Source organism: Electrophorus electricus, chromosome 2 (assembly GCF_041902795.1).
Source record: "Electrophorus electricus isolate QZ-2024a chromosome 2, ASM4190279v1, whole genome shotgun sequence".
Classification (NCBI taxonomy): Eukaryota; Metazoa; Chordata; class Actinopteri; order Gymnotiformes; family Gymnotidae; genus Electrophorus; species Electrophorus electricus.
The window spans coordinates 43,822,328-43,838,043 of record NC_137498.1 but is presented as its reverse complement, the minus strand read 5'-3'; positions in this window follow the sequence as shown (position 1 = coordinate 43,838,043).

Sequence of the window (15,716 nt, the reverse complement as noted above, 5' to 3'; positions counted from 1 at the left end):
CAGGAGCAGGAGAGATTGCTCCAGACAGAGTCAGTGGCAACACCCAGAGAGCCGCTTTGACACTTAAGGACGCTGTTGTTGGCCAAGTGTGCTCACAACATTGGCTTGATCTCCCTCTTAGGAGTGGAACGAGGCATGTCCATGTCATAAAGGTCAGCTATTAAAAAGCAAATCATCCTTACGACCTCTATCAAACTGTTCAACATGGGGACAAAGAGTAAACTCAGCCACGTCAAAAGTTGACATGACCAACGATCACAGAAACAAGGCGCCCCACCCAAAAAAAAAAAAAAAGACCAAACTAACCAAACTGAACACAGAGAACAGCAAAACCCACAACAAAAAAAGGAGAAAACAAAACCAAATCTAGAACGAGCCCCCAATTCTGTTGTGACCCTGTCTAGGTGGTGAGGCTGCAACAGCGATGTAATGATAAGAACTGTAGAGGAATGGGATGTGGAATGACCAGTGGGTGAGGTGGATCTTGTTGTATTAAATAAAGAATTGTGAACACATATACAGAGTAGAACATCAGGAGTGGTTTGAACATAAACCAAACCCACACTACAAAAGAAAGACCACATCTAACTACACTCCACAAGACAAAAATAAAATACAATCCTACATCAACCATCTGACAATAAACAGACAATAACCTCGATCCGAAACAAACAGCCACAACCACAATCAATAACTACACACACACACACACACACACACGCAATTATAGACTGACACTAAAAGAGTATACAGAATAAAGAGGTATAACACAAGTGAGACCAAGAGTATGATTACATAAAAATCCAGATATACACAAGCTTACTAACTACATACATCAAGATCCAAGGTATGCACAGCTAAGAGACTGCAAAACCAAACTAAATGTATGTTAAGGGAAGCGAGGGGGCACCTTCATCTTCTTCAAGCAGGGTGCTTATATAGGCCACAGCTCCTGTGTTCAGTGTGCAAGTGGACAATGTGTAGTTCCCTACCCTGATGTTCAATAAAAGTATAGTGTTTAAAAATTAATGGTACTGGGTAGTTTATCCAGTTTTTCATTCTGGAAATGGAAAAATATATATCCACCATCTTTTGTGGAAGCTATAACCTATAGACAAACCTACAGACAAAAGAATTACAAATTTTAAATATCTATCTAAAGTAATCTCATCACTTGACATATTATGACTACTTAGTCGTCATAGATGGTGACTTCATTTTGGAAGTTTCTCAGCACCTGATGGCCACCATAAACCCTTCTACATGCTTGGAGAGGGATGAGAGAGAGCATTCAGTAGGTTGCACTCTGCAACTTCACCACTGGATGTCACTACTCTTACACGCATTACAGAAGGACGGATAGGGACGTGAATGAGTTAAGTTGGTGTCAGCTACTGGTGCAGGGTGGGCGGGTTTTTAATATCACAAAATTAGGTCAGGAGGTAGAATTAGAATGATTGACATCCTTAGTAAAAAGTAATCAAAAACAGTGGTATTTTTTACTGATTAATACGTTTTATACATAAAGTATACATTTAATGTCCATTATGTTTACCAAATAATATTTTTCTCATAGTTGTTAAAATTATTGTTACTAATAAACATTATTGTTTAGTGGTTAAAGTACTTGACTAGTAATCAGAGGGTTGCCAGTTCAAGCCCCACCACTGACAAGTTGCCACTGTTGAACCCCTGAGCAAGATGCTTAACGCTCAATTGCTCAAGTTGTATTCAGTCAAAATTGTAAGACGCTTTGCATAAAAGCATCAGCTAAATGCTGTAAATAAGTCAGCAAACCATCAATTTTGCTCTACACCATGTAGCATAACTGTATATATATAGATATTCTATTACCACCATATAACATAAAAACTGTAAATATGCCATTTTACAAAATGGATCTGTACATTCTGTACATTGTGTACATATATATATATACACACAACCATATACATTGTACATTGTGTATATAAACATATATTGTATATAAATTGTTAATATATTTTTGTACATATATAGAATATATATTCCTCTATGCACCCCTGTTTTCTTTTTCCTCAGTTTGGACAGAGCGCTCTCAACCATTTCACTGCGAGTTATACTGTGTATGACTATGTATGTGACAAATAAACCAAACTTGAAACTTGAAACTTGAAATTTGTAACTTGAAACTTGAAACACATTGCATGATAAAACTATTAATCCTCTGTGAGCTTAGTCTTCAAAATGTAATTCTCTGTAAACTTAAATGCCTTTGCTATGAATAAATCACTTTGTAAGTGACAGCTGTATGTTTTGAAGGGTTTTGCATTGTACATTTCCAGATGTTCATCCATGTTATTATATTATACTATTATGTTATATTATTATATTATATTTTTATTGGAATTGAAAACAGGCAAGGTAAGAGCTCCCTGCAACCACATACCAAAACAGTATTCAAATATAAGCAAAAAACTGTGTATGTGTGTGTGTGTGTGTGTATACATTTGTGTGTGTGCATGCATGTGCAGTGAGTTGAAATGAAATGGGCAAATCGAGAGATAAATTTGATTCTTTTGCTTGTTGATTTGGGTAATGCTTCTATTCTAAGTGTCACAGATGAGGGAACCTGTTTTGTGTTTCTAAATAACGTACCATTCAGCCATGAACTCTACTAGCAGCATGTATTTCAGACTTCATTACTGTGCTTATTCAGTCCTCATTACTCTGTATTTATTCAGTCTTCATTACTTTGTGTTTATTCAGTCTTCATTACTGTGTTTATTCAATCAGCATATGAATATGAATAAACATATAAGAATATAAATATGAATAAGCATATAACCATATTAATACGAATCAGCAAATAATCATATGAATATGAATATTCATATAAGCATATTCATATGAATAAGAAAATGAATATGAATGTAAATCTATATTAATATGAATCAGCAAATGATTAAGCAAATAATGGCATCAACTGCATTGTAAACTGCAGCGCTGGCAGGCATTCACACAACACCTTTTTCAGACGTTCAGAAGCGTTTATTTACGCACTTATCAGTGGAGCGATCAGCACCGTTACTGGAGCGCGCTCCTCTAGCCTGCTGTACACTCGAGGCGTCTGAGCGCTTCCAAAGAATCTCAACTTTATGCAAATTAGTTCGCCGCCGTATTACGTCTAGCCAGTCTGGGAAGATTGGAATGATGGACGTCGTGACGGCCACACGCTGCCAGGCAGTAGAGCTTTTAAAGAGTTTTATTAAGTTTTCATATTACAAAACAAACCATGAAGATATTACATATGAAGGACATCATAGAGACAATATCTCCTAGGAAGATATCCAGATTTTACACATCACAAACATCACCTTATACAGTACAAAACCATACTACAAACATTTTAACATTTCCCATTAAAATAATTATTTTCATCTTCCAATTCTCATAGTATTACTATTAAAAACAAACGAGAGGGTTACATATGAATTAAGTCACAGATAAACATCTCACAGGTAAACATCCACAATTTACACTTCAGGCACATGACCTTATACGTACAAATCCATATTACAAACATTTAAAGATTTTTCTTAATCAATTTTCATCTTCTCATACTTTTGTCTCTTTTTTAAACTTCACTATACATTGTTTCACTACTTGTCCACTTTACACAAAGGTCTTTTCCATGCTCATTTTAGCTCTTGTAGTAGCGGTGACAACCACTCACACAAAGCGGAAGAAATTGGAAAAAGGACATGAGTTCTTCTGAACAGAAACTGCTAGAATTTTTGACAGAGTCCAGTACTCCACCACTTTTTTTTGAAAGCCCAATTTCCAGTTCTAAAGAAACTCTTAGCTTTAACAAAAGCACTACTAAAATTAAATTTAAAAAAACGTCAGTTGTTGAAGATGTAGAGGAGACAAAAGTGCTCCAATCATTTATTAAATTGGTTTGCTTTCTGTCCGCACAGCAGAGTCTCTTGCAGTCTTCAAACACAGATAGATCTATTTGACCAATATATAAATGACCACTGAACCTGCTCCTATGTTATGTATCTGAAAATCTAGTACTTATTGTAGGGTATTGTTTATTGCACTGATGTTGACTGAGATAAAGCTTATGTGTATTTTGCACTTCTAGGCATCAGCATTGATCCCTGTATTTCTACAGTATTTTAGTTCAATGGTATCTCAAACTTTAAGCTACTGTACTGGATAGGATGTATTCTGAGTAAATGAAAAAGCACATTTGTAAGTCTCTCTGGATAAGAGCATCCGGCAATTTCCATAAATGTAAATTAAATAGTCTGTTTCAGCTTTTATTGATATTTTAAATGACCAATTTTTCAATTTAATGATCTTTTCATATTCATTCCATAGCGCACAATGCACCAAGTCATTATTTGTTACATATTGACATTAGACTCTCTTGATTTGTTTTAGTGTTTGCACTAGCTGAAGTGAAGTATGGGACTGCTAGCAATAATTACTAAATTATTAAATATTTTATCATTAAATATTTATTACATTTAGTATGAGGGAAAGTCCCACAAAACTGGTTCTGCTTGGTTTAGAATTATAACCATTTTCATATATTTACATGAGTTGTAGCAGCATTTATTTCTTTATGTTTTCATGCGGATATGGGGCATTTTTTAAAATGTCAGATCTGAATATTAATGTTTTAAAGTTGTGCTTGAAGAAATGCTCTTTAACAGGAGTGAAGGTGGCTCTTAAAAGAGACTTTGGGTTGGGCAGACTATACCAAATAGTGTTGCAATGGAACAGTGATTTATTGACGTAAGTAATCTGTGAAAGTCTACCTGAAGGAAATGCCCTCCCTCTTGGCACTGCTGGATCCCACCCTATCTAGGCCTAAAACAAAACACTGCATCTTCTTCTTCTGCCTTCGCCTCCTTTAGGATTGTTACTCTGATGATGTAGAGGATGTGGTTAGCCTTTACACACAGCTCAGCCATTGTGGGGTGGACTCCAATCAAATGCCACTGGGAGGAGAGAATGCCAAACCCCTGTGCTAGCGATAGGAAGTTGCAGCAGAGACAGACAGGCTGAAAGCCACCTCATCTCACCCAGAGACAATAGGCTGTGGTCCATGGTGCTGTGGTCAGTGATGCTGTGGTCCATGATGCTGTGGTCCATTAGCTTGTTCTGTGGTTTATGATGCTCTGGACCATGATGCTGAGGTCAATGATGCTGAGGTCCATGGTGCTGTGGTCCATTAGCTTGTTCTGTGGTTCATGATGCTGTGGTCAATGATGCTGACGTCCATGGTGCTGTGGGCCATTAGCTTGTTCTGTGGTCCTTGATGCTTTGGTCCATTAGCTTGTTCTGTGGTCTATGATGCTGTGGTCCATGATGCTGAGGTCAATGATGCTGAGGTCCATGGTGCTGTGGTCCATTAGCTTGTTCTGTGGTTCATGATGCTGTGGTCCATAATGCTGTGGTCCATTAGCTTGTGCTGTGGTCCATGATGCTTTGGTCCATTAGCTTGTTCTGTGGTCCATGATGCTGTGGTCCATGATACTATGGTCCATGGTGCTGTGGTCCATGGTGCTGTGGTCAGTGGCGCTGTGGTCCATGGTACTGTGGTCCATGGTGCTGTGGTCCATGATGCTGTGGTCAGTGATGCTGTGGTCCATGATGCTGTGGTCCATGGTGCTGTGGACAGTGGTGCTGTGGACCATGATGCGGTGGTCAGTGATGCTGAGGTCCATGATGCTGTGGTCCATGATGCTGAGGTCAATGGTGCTGTGGTCCATGATACTATGGTCCATGGTGCTGTGGTCCATGGTGCTGTGGTCAGTGGCGCTGTGGTCCATGGTACTGTGGTCCATGGTGCTGTGGTCCATGATGCTGTGGTCAATGATGCTGTGGTCCATGATGCTGTGGTCCATGGTGCTGTGGTCAGTGGTGCTGTGGCCCATGATGCGGTGGTCAGTGATGCTGAGGTTCATGATGCTGTGGTCCATGATGCTGACGTCAATGCTGCTGTGGTCAGTGGTGCTGTGGTCCATGGTGCTGTGCTCCTGGAATCACTGATTCTGGGATCTCTGCATCACTGAGGCCTTCATGGAGGTGTGAATTGCGCAGTGTGCACAACTTGTTCTGCCATCCCCACCACTGTCACAGTGATTAAGAGAGTTCCATTGATTAAGAAATAACTGCAAAAGCAAAATATGATCAATGTAAATAAGTACTGAAGATTAAACCATTACTAACATTTTACAACTCTGGTAATGGTCAGTTTTTTGTCTTTTCTTTGTTGTATGAAAAAACAAATCTATCAACCAATGAGCAGGTAAATAGAGCACATAACCACAGTTTCATTGCATTTTCAATACAAAAAATATTGTATTTCTACAGATGAAATCCAAAGACAAACCTGTATCATGCTAACTCTTCAAAGAATGCTAATGCAGGACTAAATACCTTCACTTTGATTGTGTGCACCTTGATTACTTTCTGTAATCATATAAATCATATAAATTCATATATGCAGGTTGTGAATACACACACACACACACACACACACACACACACACATACACTATAACAGTAGGAAAAGTGGAATTCACAAAAATCATACTGTCTGGCATATGCTATCAAAGGATTAATAGCTATCCTCTGCTATCCTATGTAGGCATATTGTTTGGCTAGCAAACAAGCTAGCTTCATTATGAAAAGTTTAATAATTTCTTTCCATTTATTATTGTTTTTTATTAAGGACAGCATAAAGAGTCATTGGGCAGTTAATGGAAGAAGCAAATATGAACTCACTTTGTTAAGAGGTCCAGTTGTACTCATTTAGTCATTGAAACTGGAAGGAGAAAAACAAACAAATCTGTGATTATAATATGAAATTGCAAGATTAAATGCTGAAAGTTAAATGCATCTTGGGGAAACAGTTATTCTTATCTTAAAAGGTCCAGTGTATCTGCAGATATTTCTTACAACCAAGAAGCAGTTTCCACTTGTTTAATCAGTTTTGCTCTTGAAGTAACTGATTAGTTATATCGCATGTACTCCATCTTGGTTGAAATTAAAACATGAAGTCACACTGACATTTTTCAGATAAGATTCTTATACCTTACTATACAAAAAAGTTGATTGTTCCATTATTATTACTAATCTGGACAACTGGGAGATTCCTAGTGTAGCATTATATAAGTGTGGGATTTTTTAAAAGGTTGTTTTGTACTCCTAAAAGTCTCTTAGGTAAGGCAATCTTTGCATTAGGCAAACTTAGACAGTCACCCAGGGCCCCATGAACTAAAGGACAAATTCAAATGAGATGTGAAATAGTTTATTCTTAAATACATTACAGCATTAAAGGTTTTGCTTAGGGGCCCAACAGTAGTAATTTAGCAGTGGTGGGAGTTGAACCTTTTAATTACTAGTCCAGCACCATAACTTTTATTGCTTCTGTAGCATTTATGTGTGATAATCATATTGCAGTAACACCCTTGATTCTGGTTGTAATAGCCCATTCCATGTTTTTATGTAACTGTGTGAATGCAGACAGGTAGAAGGAAGCAGTGCTGAATTTTGAGAAAAAAAAAACATTTTCTGGAAAAAGTTCTCTGAGTGGAGTAGAGACATGCAAAAAGAGGGAGGTTGTCACTTATCTTCTGGATATGTGCCAACTACATTCAAAACTGGCAGGGTGTTACCAATCCTCAAGAAAGCCACACTTAACGGCTCCAACATTACCAACTACAGACCAGTATCATGTCTCTCTTTCCTCTCAAAAGCCCTTGAACAAGCAGTTTACAATCAATTGTCTCTTTTCCTCACCCAGAACCAGCTGCATGATCCCAATCCATCTGGCTACAAACCATCACATTCTACAGAAACAGCCCTCATAGCAGTGATGGAGAAACTTCATGCTGCTAAAGCTGCCAAACTGTCATCTGTTTTTGTCTAGACCTTTTGGCAGCCTTTGACACAGTGAACCACAACATTCTTCTCTCGGTTCTCTTCAGGCTTGGTGTGACTGGCTTTGCTAGGAGATGGTTTCACTCCTATCTGGAGGGATGGTGCTATCAGGTGACATGGAAAGGATCCACATCCAAACTGTGTAGACTCTCCACTGGTGTTCCACAGAGCTCAGTATTGGGCCCCCTTCTCTTCTCTTTGTATACTCGTTCTCTTGGTGATTTAATATCTTCTCATGGTTTCTCCTACCACTGCTATGCCGATGACACAATTATTTCTTTCATTTCCGCCCTTTGACACGCAAGTATCCAGACGTATCTCAGCATGCTTGACTGACATTGCATCATGGATGACAGCCCACCACTTGAAGTTCAACCCCATTAAAACCAAGATTCTGTTCATCCAAGGTAATCCCAACCCTTACCATGACCTCACAGTTTCCTTCGAGAACACCCTGGTATCACCATTCGAAGCCGCGCATAACTTTGGACAACCAGTTCTCGTTCTCAAGTCATGTTTCAAATCTAACCCGGTCTTGCAGATTCCTCCTTTGTAACATACAAAGGATTCGGCCCTTTCTCTAACAGAAAGCTGCCCAGGTGCTTGTGCAGTCTCTTGTGATCACAAAGCTAGACTACTGCAACTCGCTACTTGCTGATCTTCCTCTAAAAGCCATCAAAATTCTACAACTTGTCCAGAATGCAGCAGCACGACTGTTCACACATTACTAAACTGCTGTGCTCCCTTCATTTGCTTCCAGTAGTCACATGCAGCAGATTTAAAACCTTGATCCTTGCCTACAAAGTCAAAAATGGACCAGCCCCTTCATACATGAGGTCAATGGTCAAAGCATGATCCATACCTCAAGTACTTCGAGCCTCATTATGGCTCAGCTTGAAATACCTTGCTTCAGGTCTCATGGAAGACAAATATTGAGACTATTTTCTGTCCTGGCTCCAAGATGGTGGAATGAACTTCCACTTGCTGTCCGGACTAGCAGTCTTCAAACGCAAACTGAAGACCCATCTATTTGTGGAATATTTAAAGGACAACTGACTCCACTCCCATATTGACTGACTAAATTAATACTTATTGTAGGGTACTGTTTATTACACAAATGTTGTTTAACAAACTCTAGCACTTATTGTTTATTGCATTTATCGTTGTTTAAGATAGACCTTATTTATTTTTGTATTTCTAGGTATTAGCATTCATCCCTGTATTCTACAGTATTCTAGTTCATTGGTATGTTTAATTCTAACCCACTGTACTGTACTTGGATATATTCTATGAGTAAATGACAAAGCACTTTTGTAAGTCGCTCTGGATAAGATCATCCACTAAATGCCGTAAATGTAAATGTAAATGTAAATGTCACTGCAGTCCTAAAGTGAACTAATATTTTTCATTTCTCTCTTTGTAGAGAATCATATCAAATGGTCCCTCTTGCCAATAAGAGTTGGCTCAGTCTGTTTCCAAATGAATCATTTACTTGCAGTGAGCCAGCATTAACTTACAACATGGCCGATTCAATACTGAGAGTTAAAACAAATGTTTTAGTATTATTCTAACTTTTGAATGTATATGGCTATGAAGTTTCTTCTGTGGTTCTGGCTGGGTAAGGGGGTGTGGGGGGGCATATCACTAAATCCAGGCAGGGGTAACTCAGTGGTTAAGGTACTTGCTAATCGGAAGGTTGCCAGTTTAAGCACCACCGTTGCCAAGTTGCCACTGTTGGGCCCCTGAGCAAGACCCTTAACCCTCAATTACTCAAATTGTCTTCAGTCATAAATGTAAGTTGTAAGTTGCTTTGGATAAACGCATCAGATAAATGTCATAAATGTGATGTAATGTAAATCCATCCCTGCACTAAGAATCAATAAGGGAATGAAGAAGAACAAACTCTGAGGTGTATCTAAATCACATCTGAGATTATAATTTCAGTAGGAGAGAATCATGAGTGAAACTCATGAATACTAAAAGAAAGCATAGTACCTTTTACGTCTAGAACATTCTAAAGGGCAAACAATGAGAATACACTGAAATATCCAAAATTCACTAGATAAACCAGGCAGATAAACCATACAAGAAACATTTCAGAAATAGGAGGAACAGGATCCACAGGAAATATTATTATTACTATTATATGTTAATAATAAAAGGAGCTTTAACTCATGTTATAACATGATACATTCACCTGACAGTATTCTACAGAGAAAACAAAAAACCAAACCATTCACATGCTAATCATAACCGTCTTGTTTATTGTGTTACCCATTTGAGATGATTTGGGCTGTAGATCATGTCAACACATCTCAGGCTGGAGATGTCCACTGGGGGTCATGTCAGCAGTTTTGAATTCCAATCAAGAAACTCATCTGTTCCACTTCTCCAAAATATTGGTCTGTTTTCCACCAAACATTTAGTTGTACAAGTACTTCTTTTCATGTTTTCATGATGTTTTAATGAGCTTTTGCTTTGCTAAAGATTTCCTGAACACCCTGGTGAGACACCAAATGTGTAACCTGGGAAAGATGTAACTTGTTTACACCATAAATGTTTGAGATAGGTGGGCTGTGAAAATAAACACTAGCAGACCTGTGGTTGCTGTAGGCTACGTGAAAGTATATTACAATATTGTAGGTCAGGGACAACTGTGAAGGTTTCAGTAGATGATATTAAGTCCAGCTATTTAAATGGTTGATATGGTACAGTTTCTCTGTCAGCTGCCTCTTTTTTTGGCTAGGATGCTTGTCAGGTAGGCAGGAATTTACAGATAGCCCACCTTGTTATATGACGTGTGGCTGAAAGAGGAGACTGCAGGCGTATGCTCTGTTTATTTAATCCTGACAACAGTCTGCTATAATATTCTAAACAATAGTCATTGAGTGTGATATACCAACTTATTTGTGCTGTAATTCGCTAGCATTACTCTAGGCAATTTAAATGTCTTTTTTTGCCCCATAAACTAAAACAGGTGGACCCTGTAGTTCTGTTTTTATCCTGAACTCGAATTTGTCCAAAAATACTCTGGCAGCATAGAAGTGCTCAGCTTTACTTGGTACCACTTTCCCACACTATATGTAATGATACGTGTGTATTTTGAACAAAAAACTATAGGTAAGAAATTCTGGAAAAAAAATAATGATTTTATGCAGTGTTGCATTGAGCAAAATGTTTGTTCACCAGTGTTATCGGTGTGTGATTTAAATGTCAACTCGTAATGAGTAGTGGTTACATTCTTAATTGCAGACTTATGTTCTGCAATTTGCAATGTTCAATTTTTAAAAATTGCTGACTTCTATGTGTGTGATTTGTACTTTAAAGATAAAGCATAGAATGACATCAGTATTTTTCAACAAGATATTTACCTACAGTATGTGATGTTCACTGATATGATTGTCTGATATATATTAAAAAAAACCACTATCTATAGATCACTGTATAAAATAGGCACATTTTTGGTTAATTAAATGTAGCTGCACATCTGGAAATGACGAATTATAGCTAGGGCTAAGTGCCTAAATAATATTGACAAAGCAAAGCTCAAGTGGAAATTAAATATTATGAAAATTGCATTATCAGTGTTAAATGATTGCATTTAGGTGTTCTATGTACATTTAAATATTTTGCAATACACAAGTACCTACAGAGGGAAAAACTCTTATCATATTTAATAATTTCTAGCAACTAGTATGTGGTCTCTCATGGGAGGCTAAAGTTTATTCTGTGTATAAGTCAACAGGGTGTTCTCAAACATAAGGTAGCTGCTGAAAGACTGCCAGGCTTGTTATCTATAAAAGTCACACCTGGCCAAACTTTCAATGTAATCTCTGTTTAACGTGTACTTGTCACGACACGGATGTTGAGAGTTTTATACACACACATATGCACAGACACATACACACACACACACACACACACACAGTACAATTAATATATACACCTATAGTGTTCATATATACCTGACCTTGAATACAGCATTCCAAGCGATCCTCAACAGCTACAAGAAAAATAAATTGGGTAGAAGCTAACTGAAATGTAACAGACAGGTAGAAGCTAACTGAAATGTAACAGACAGGTAGAAGCTGACTCAAATGTAACAGACAGGTAGAAGCTAACTGAAATGTAACAGACAAGTAGAAGCTAACTCAAATATAACAGACAGGTAGAAGCTAACTCAAATATAACAGATTTGCAGACTTCTCTTGCTGCATCTCACGTAACTATGCATGCTCCAAACATAAGAACCGTAAAATGAAATGGCATTTGTGAGGAAGAATCCTCTGCTGTTAAAAAAAAGAACCTGACTACCTGCCTTAATTTTCCCAGAGAACACCCGAGCAAACCTAAATGTCTCTGGTAGTCTGTGAAGACTGTCGACTGAACCTTCATCCTATCTTAGTAGCGCTGGCCATGGTGCTGAACCCACATCGACACCATGAGTTCAGCTCCAGCCAAACCCACGCTGGGAGGTGGTCGTTCCTTCCCTCCACCTCAACCATGCACAGATGGCCAGCACTGACTCTGAATAGCAGCCCTGAACATGCTCCTTTTATAAGGGATCCTCAACACGAATCTCTTTTCCTCTCCCCTGCAGTATAAAGGCACAGAGACACTATATCTATAACAGACGCTGGTTCCCTACCTCTGGCCTCACCAGCCACCTGCACCCCTCAGCCTTTCAGCTGCGGCACATCCACGGCTATTACCGAATCATGACCTGGCCCTTCCTTCCTGGATGTATTTGCTTTCTGTCTGTCACTGACCACCAGGTTATACCTGCCTAGGCTTAAAGCCCCTAATAAAACAGAGTATTTTGCTCCATCTTCCTTTTGTTTGAAATTGATGTGCTATTTTCAGATTTATCGGTATGGCAAGAACATTTGGTACAGTAGACCTCTGTTAGTGTAAGATTGGATATACAGACTGCTGGAAGTGTATTGGATACAAAGTATTGTTGTCAATAGCAAGCAAGATAAAAACAATAAAGATCTTTAACTTACTATAAAAATTTTAAAAAGACAACTTGTTCTGGAGTCAAAGTTTTTCAATATTTTTCCCCTCCAAAAATTTTTTTTTTTGCATTCTATCTTTTTAAATGTTATTTGAGTCATGTCATGAGCTTGTTCACAGTTGATAATTCTGAAGCCAAACAGAAACCATTAAATGGGATAACTCTTTAAATGCTCATCTATTACAAAGACGCGGTGTCCACGAGCCATCTTCCCAGTCACTACAACTGTGATGTTACTTTGTAAGTCGTTAATACCAAATGCAGAAAAACCACTGGTGCTGATGACTACTGAGCCTACTTAACCAAAAGAAGTGCTTTGGCTAGCTATTATGCATGATCTCCTACTGTCATTGTCCTCCAGGCTCAACAAAGGTAATGACTCCATCCATTAAATCCCTGTTAAAATCAATTTAAGTAAAAAAATGAGCAACTAAACAATTTTGAACAGCTTTAATTTTTCATTGAGTCCATTGATCTTACAAGACCTCCTTGAGGTCAAAGCTAACTGTTATCCATTAGCTACCCTTTATTTTTTTCTTATATTGTCATGGAAGAGAACGGGTTAAAAATCATTTTCACAGAGGAGCTAATGGCTAACAGTTTTCATGCTGTTTTCAAGTTGTATTTAATGTTACCCTTCAAGGCAGCTAGAATATAAAAAAGAATAAATGTTATGTGAAAGAAAATAATTGCTGGACAACTTTCCAGAACACAATTTTCTTTTTTTCGTTACCCTTCAGGGCTTCCGTAGTGTTATATATAATAAATATATTAAATATATAAATATATAAAATGTATAAAACCATTCTAGTTTCGCCTTTTTAAAATGCTTTGGAATGAAGGTAGATAGCTTTTCCTGGTAATACTGCCGATATACCTGCATGCATTAATTAAGACAGGTGAGCTACTTTTCCACAGACTTGCAGGTCCCAGGCTCTTCACATTGGCCTCACACATTGACCTCAGACATTTTTAAATAACAGTTGCTGGAAGTCATCCAGACCAGCAGGACAATTCTTGAGTTTGTTTACATCAATCAATTCCCTTAATGTTACTGGTTATTTGAAAGCATCAAGTATTGAGTGAGGGAATAGTCATGATAGCAGAATATTCAGTTTATTGTTAGCAATAGAACACCCAACCTTAACCTTATTGATTTAATTTGCAGTTTCATTATGGTTAATGATGACTATATTGTGCATAAGAGATTTAAATTTTGATATATGTAGTTTGGGTGCCCTTAGTTGTGAGCACATTAATAATTTCCATGTGTGCTTCATCTTGTTTTGGGTTCTATGGAATTTTCTCTGGTTATGTTCATTTGCTGTAATTTATTTTGGATTGTGGCATACTTTCTCTCCATTATTGGGGAGGAGTTTGTTAAATAATTTCTATAGTTTGTGTTTCTGGTTGCTTTCTTATGAGCATTAGTGATGTGTATAGATTATTAAACTGCTTCTTTATGAATGGACAATACTGATTTATCATTTGTGTAATCACAAAACAATAAATAAGCCTTTTGGCATTGTTTTGTGTTATAATGTCATTCCATGTAAAATTTGAAATATAATCAGTAAATATGTGTATTAGTGTTTTTATTGTTATGGTTTCTTGCAAAAATACAGATACATATACATATAGTACATCATTGGTGCTGAATTCTGAAGTTAATATGGTCAATTGATGTTTTAGTATTCAATTTTTTTCTTTAATTAACTTTTTTTTTTAACTAAATGGATGGGAGGTCTGTAGATACTATGTATTATAAAATCTTTACCAAATAAAATTTTTTCAGTGACCTTTCTGCATGTGCTGCTGATAGCTGTTTAGAGTCAGTGTGTCAATGCACCATGTGTGCACTCTGAATTATTCTGAGACAATATTCTAACATTCACTGCTCATTTAGAAGGTGAATCCGGTGCAAGCAAATAATTTTTCTTTGTCACATTTCTGTCTAAAATTTAATCAGCTGAAGAATGTTTGGTAGTTTTCACATTCTCAAAGAGCTTACTGAGTGTTTGCAGCGATCCGTCTGTTACAGTACGAGCATAAAGAACCTTATGAGGACATTTTCATACACATAAAAGTTACCAGAGGGCTAGTAGCACCCACTTGTGGAGAGGTTTTGCTTAATAATAGTGAATGAGCATGTATGTAAGACCACAAGGTGCTCTGCATCTAATAAGGACTGAAATACATTGTTCACTGCATGAAATACATTGTTCACTGCATGAAATACATGGTTCACTGCAAGAAATACATGGTTCACTGAATATTAATCTGTTTTTGTTTTATCTAAAATCCAATACAGAGCCTAAATGACAAAAAAAAATATATCGCTTGGTGGATATTGACAGACTGACCTGTCGAACGTTTAAGCAAGTGTTTGGGCTTGGTGGATTATTTAAAAGTCTGTGAACAAATAAAAAATTAAGGCCTATGTTTCTTTTAGATCTCCAAGTCAATTGTGACGTGCAGTCATCCTGTTACATTGCTGTTTAAAGATTTTTAATTAAACATGACATTTTGAGAAACAGTACTGTGCCTCTGCTTGACAGCTGAGTGCATTGAAGAGGAATTGAAAAGAAAACTTTGCAAACTTTAAACCTACAGCTAACATTTATTCAGTCATTAAGCATTCATTAAAGTAAACTTTGTTTACAATATATGTTTATCCACCTCAAAATTTCCATTTTTCTTTTTTTGAAATCCACCTCACCTACATCCACACACACACTGTAAGTACACAGCCAGG